This window comes from Podarcis gaigeae (genome assembly GCF_964106915.1).
Source record: "Podarcis gaigeae genome assembly, chromosome: 11".
Taxonomy (NCBI): domain Eukaryota; kingdom Metazoa; phylum Chordata; class Lepidosauria; order Squamata; family Lacertidae; genus Podarcis; species Podarcis gaigeae.
In genome coordinates this window covers 54,576,104-54,582,178 of record NC_139687.1, presented here as the reverse complement: position 1 = coordinate 54,582,178, position 6,075 = coordinate 54,576,104, and positions in this window count along the sequence as shown.

The following is a 6,075-nucleotide window of genomic DNA, read 5'->3' as shown; positions in this document are numbered from 1 at the left end:
ATCAGCATGTTTTTACATGAGTAGAATGTGTGCTTTTATTTAAAATGCATCTCTGGGTTATTTGTGGCATATAGGAATTTGTTCATTCCCCCCCCTCAAAATATAGTCCACCGTCCGCCCCCCTCCCCCAGGTCTGAGGAACAGTGGACTAGCCCCCTGCTGAAAAAGTTTGCTGACCTCTGGTTTAATAAATACATGAAAGGGTTAATACCATAGAGTAAGCTGTCCTGCAAGGCTTAGCTAGGTCACTCCCCCTCACTTTGGCAGGAAATGGTAATCAAGCCTTTGTCCCCACCCCATTTACCTGGGAAGCTCAAGGTGTGAGGCTCCAAGCTCAGAACACATGGCTCCAACAAGCCATTCTTGTGTTCCTATACCAATAATTCTGGAACTTTCACCACTGTAACTAAGCCAAGTTTTACTGCTTGAGAATTTTTTGGTGACTTCAAATCTCTGCTGGGGTTCTCTCATCAAAGAGTACTTGCCCCAGACTTGGATATTGGCATCCAGGAATTCTCTTTTCTATAATTTGTTTTTTTCCTTGCTACCAGCAAATAGCTGCATCAGTAGTGGGTTTATTCCTCTTTGTTAGATCTTCTGTGATGGTTCCTCAGTGCATTATTGTCGTTCATAGAGGCTCTAGAGCCCTGAAACGTAGGACAGAAATAAACCAGATCATGTGTGATTTAAGAACTTTGGGGATTTCAGCAGAACACTGCAAGGATATTCACTGAAGTGTTTCCTCAAACTTTTTGGAGGCACAAGCAATGTTTAAAGTGGGCTTCAGACCCTCCAATTGTCCCTATTTTCCAGGGATGTCCCTGATTTAGAAAAGCTGTTCTGGTTTCTGATTTGATCCCAGAATGTCCCACCTTTCCTTAAAGATAAAGGGACCCCTGACCATTAGGTCCAGTCGTGACCAACTCTGGGGTTGCAGCGCTCATCTTGCTTTACTGGACGAGGGAGCCAGCGTACACCTTCTGGGTCATGTGGCCAGCATGACTAAGCCGCTTCTAGCAAACCAGAGCAGCGCACGGAAAGGCCGTTTACCTTCCCGTCGGAGCCGTACCTATTTATCTACTTGCACTTTGACGTGCTTTCGAACTGCTAGGTTGGCAGGAGCAGGGACCGAGCAATGGGAGCTCACCGCATCGTGGGGATTTGAACCACCAACCTTCTGATCGGCAAGTCCTAGGCTCTGTGGTTTCATTGGAGAAATGTTGGAGTGTATGGAGTAATCAGACCCCTGAACTTTCTGAAGGCAATCCTGTAAAGGGAAGGGGTTTTTAATATTTAATGTTTGTTTATGTCTTTAGATATGTTGGAAGCTGCCCAGAGTGGCTGGGGAAACCCAGTAAGAGGTGTGGGCAGTGGTGTTGCAATGGGGGGCGGGCAGGGGGCAGTGCACCCAGGGTGCCATGTTGGGGGGTGACAAGAAGGCACCGCACGGGGGCTCTCAGCGGTGCGAGCAGCCATCGTGCCGTTGCAGCCGCATGTGGAGAATCCCCAGTTCGTGGCTGCAACCACTATATTCATGTGTGGTGGCGCATGCATGCGCTGTATGTAACGCCGCCGCACTTGCATTGTACATAGTGGTTTGCTGCTGGCGCCACTCGAGCACTCTACAGATGGGGATGGGTTCCCTCCGTCGCTGCTACAGCGTATGGTGCTGGAGCGGCACTGCCGGCAAACCACTATGTACAGCGCATGTGTGGCATTGCTACTTATGGCACATGCGCCCTACATAGCGACGCCTCGCCCCGGGTGTTACGATGCCTTCATTTGCCCCTGTGTGGGGGGAATAAATACCGTGGACCTTTGGGTTACATTACCTTCGGGTAACGTAACATTACCTTACGTTACCTTTGGGTAACGTAACTTTCGGGTTGCGAACGCAGCAAACCCAGAAGTGTATACTTCCGGGTTTCGCCGTGTGCGCATATGCAGAAGCGCTCAATCGTGCCGCACACGTGTGCAGAAGCAGCGCCTCTACTTAAGTAATTTTTGGGGTGTGAAAAGACCCCCGGAATGAATTACCATATTTTTTGCTCTATAAGACTCACTTTTTCCCTCCTAAAAAGTAAGGGGAAAGGTGTGTACGTCTTATGGAGCGAATGCAGGCTGTGCAGCTATCCCAGAAGCAAGAACAGCAAGAGGGATTGCTGCTTTGACTGCGCAGTGATCCCTCTTGCTGTTCTGGCTTCTGAAATTCATAATATTTTTTTTCTTGTTTTCCTCCTCCAAAAACTAGGTGCATCTTGTGGTCTGGTGTGTCTTATAGAGCGAAAAATACGGTGAATTTGTATCCGGAGGGTCCACTGCAGTAAAATTATCATTATGGAATGGGATGTCCCTCTTTTCACCAGAGAAATATTGGAGGGCATTCCAAGAGCATCATGAGCAGACTTAATGGGACCCCACAATGAAAAGGACATCTGGAAGGGCCCCAAATTCAGGAGGACACACTCCCAAATAAGCACACACGGATTTGCAGCCTGATCTGCTGCATGTTTGCTTGGAACAAAGGCCGACTCTATCTGGTGACCCTTCCAAGGAAAGTGTGTGCAAGGGCGCCGCCTTAAAGTAACAATTTCCAGTCAATTCCCTTTGTTCCAATTTCAGAAGGTCTGGAGAGTTACATGAGCATCATGTGAGTGTTGGAGATGAGAGTGCCTCGGCTGCAACCCTTTGTGGAAAGCTTGTGTGATTTTGAAGCCTTTAAAAAATATTTTTTTAAAAAATGGGCTTACACTTTCATAGACCACAGTCAGAGGCATGGTTTTACCTATGGGTACAAATTGAATCATTTTGGGAAGGTGAAGAGGAGCAAAGCTGCTGCAACAAATCAGGTGCAGTGGTACCTCGGGTTAAGAACTTAATTCGTTCCGGAGGTCCGTTCTTAACCTGAAACTGTTCTTAACCTGAAGCAGCACTTTAGTTAATGGGGCCTCCTGCTGCTGGCGCGCCGCCAGAGCACAATTTCTGTTCTTACCCTGAAGCAAAGTTCTTAACCCGAGGTACTATTTCTGGGTTAGCGGAGTCTGTCACCTAAAGCGTATGTAACCTGAGGTACCATTGTACTGCCTGCTATGCATTGCTCACCTTCTTTACCCTGTTCATCTATGGGACTCCATTGGTCCTAAGTGAAAATTGTTAACTAAATCACATATAGGGTTGCCATATTTCAAAAAGTAAAAACCAAGACTCCCTGAAATTTGTTGAGCTTTGTTTTTTACCAAAACACCCAAAAAAACCCCTCTATCTATAGCTATAGCTATGTAGTGCTTTTTTTCTTTAAAAATGTTTAGGGGTACTCTCATCTTGACTCAAGAAAATCACCTTTTATAGTTCAACTGGGGAAAATAAATACAGTAAATACAACAGAACTGACCAATCACTGTGCTAGATTCCAACTCCTACTTCACACATTAAACGCTCGCTTCTTTCTGAGACTCAGCAAACACTGTGACAAGAAATGAGGCTGCCATCGGGGGTAGCAACTGAACTGACGATTCACCATGCTAGAGAAGAAAATAAATTTTTTAAAAAACATTTTGTTTCTTCTCCCGTTAGATTCACAAAATGTTTAGGGGTATTGTTATGTACTGAGCTGAATCCTAGAACAATAGGATCCAGAATGCAGCAGTCTGATTGGTCCGCAGGAGCCACCCAATCCAGCTCTAGGTGGAAGTGAATCAGTGACCTGATTGGCCTGCAGGAGCAGCCAATCAGGCTCCTGGATGAAGTGAATCAGCAACCTGATTGGCCTACAGGAGCACCCCCCTGTGCCCCCCCCCAGAAAAAGCAGTGTGTGTGTGTGTGTGTGTAATAAAATTTCCTAAAATGTGAGCCTCCACCTACATCCTAAAGTGAGTCAGTCCATTCTACCGCCTGGAATTCTACCACACCACATTCCATTCAGCCGTTTGTTAATTGTATACAGTGGTACCTCGGGTTACAGATGCTTCAGGTTACAGACTCCGCTAACCCAGAAATATTACCTCGGGTTAAGAACTTTGCTTCAGGATGAGAACAGAAATTGCACAGCGGTGGCGCAGTGGCAGCGGGAGGCCCCATTTGCTAAAGTGGTACTTCTGGTTAAGAACAGTTTCAGGTTAAGAACGGACCTCCGGAATGAATCATGTACTTAACCCGAGGTACCACTGTATTGTTGTTGTTATATATTTATTTATACCCCACCTTTTTTCTTGACAGAGATTCAAGGCAGTTAGTTTACAATACGGTCAGCTGGCAGTTATAAGCTTTCGCACACTCGGGGACCTCAGGGTTCCTGGTCCCAGAGAAGATGGTAGCGGCAGTCACCCCAGCTCACTTGCTATCTCCCTTCAGACCTTGTGGGTAGGAAAGGTGTGGGCAGCAATCACCCCTTCGCAGATGCAGCTGCCAAGCACCTGAGTTTGCCTTCTGTTTCTTGCAAACGCAGACAAGGCTGATCATGAATGGCAATTTCAGACCGCTGCAGGCCCAGGAACTGATGCAGGGACCCTCGTCAAACAGGGAAAGCTGAGGGAGCAAGAGGCCTTCCTAAGACTGTGTGTCTTCTTCTTCTTGTTGTTGTTTCCAAGCGTAAAACACTGATGTTGCTGCAGCCAAGGCTGACTGATAAAGACATAGCAGAGGTGTGACACATTTTGTAGGATGCAGGAACTGCAACTTCTTATCTGCTTGCTTGGTCCTTGGGAACAGAGATTTGCTGTACAGCAGAGGTAGGGACTGTTCTCCGACTCAAGGGCCGCATTCCTCATTTGCAGCCTTCAAGAGGCCAGGGATGGGGGGGGGGGGAGCAGAGACAAAATACGGCAGAGCCATGGCCATGAAACTGAATGTTCTACCTTAGGCTACATTCCAGCCACTCAAGAGTTAATGGTTTCTACACATATAGAAAGATAAATAGATAGATGATAGATAGATATAGATAGATAGATAGATAGATAGATAGATAGATAGATAGATAGGTATAGATAGATACCATAGATAGATAGACAGATAGATGGATGGATGGATGGATAGATAGATGATAGAGATATACTGTACATTTATATCTGCACAACCATTGTAAATCTCTTCAGGGTGCCTTAAGGCAAGCAATTCATAAATGAAATAAGTATTATCCTTCAGCCAGGAAAGCCATTGGCATAAGTCACCACTCAAGGACACATTCCAGTGAAGCGAAAGCACCAAGGGAGGGGGCAGAGCAGGGCCTGTAAGGGAGGTGGGCTGGAGAAAGAGAGAGATTGAGTTGGAAGTTTAGGTGCAACTCAGCTTGCAGAAGAGAAGCTTTCATGGAGCTAAGACACAGTGAGGAACCTCTGATTCCAATACAGTGGTACCTTGGGTTAAGTACTTAATTCGTTCCAGAGGTCTGTACTTAACCTGAAACTGTTCTTAACCTGAAGCACCACTTTAGCTAATGGGGCCTCCTGCTGCCGCCGCGCCGCCGGAGCCCGATTTCTGTTTTTATCCTGAAGCACTATTTCTGGCTTAGTGGAGTGTGTAACCTGAAGCATATGTAACCTGAAGTGGATGTAACCCGAGGTACCACTGTACTGCCCCTGTCACTTTATCTCTATGCTGTCTTCTCTCTTTATCTCTCTGTTGTTTAGACGGATGCATCCTGTTTACAGCTTCTTCCTCCTCCTTCTCCTCCCAGACCTTAAGATAAGCAATCACCCTGGAACTCCTCTCTGAGAACAAAGGAGCAAGTACTGCTCTAGATTAATTAGGTTAGAACGAGAATTTTAACTATCCAAGTTATGTTGCGGTTGTTTTGGGCATCCGGCTGTCTCGAGAGACAATGGAGTGAGCCTCTATGGGTGAAGTCAAACCGCTGCCTTAGCAGAACCAAAGTGACGTCCCTGGGGTGCAAGCCTGGGCAGGGTGTGTGGAGCTCCTGGGCTGTCTGGATGACACAAGACCCCCCTCTCAGCCTTGCCAGTGTGGCCCAAAGGAAAGCACAGGAAGCATGGGCATAGTCAGGATTTATGGGGGGCGGCAGGGTTTGTGTTCAGCAGGGGCAGAACCTCAGTTTGTGAAGTATTTTGTATTGATGTATTT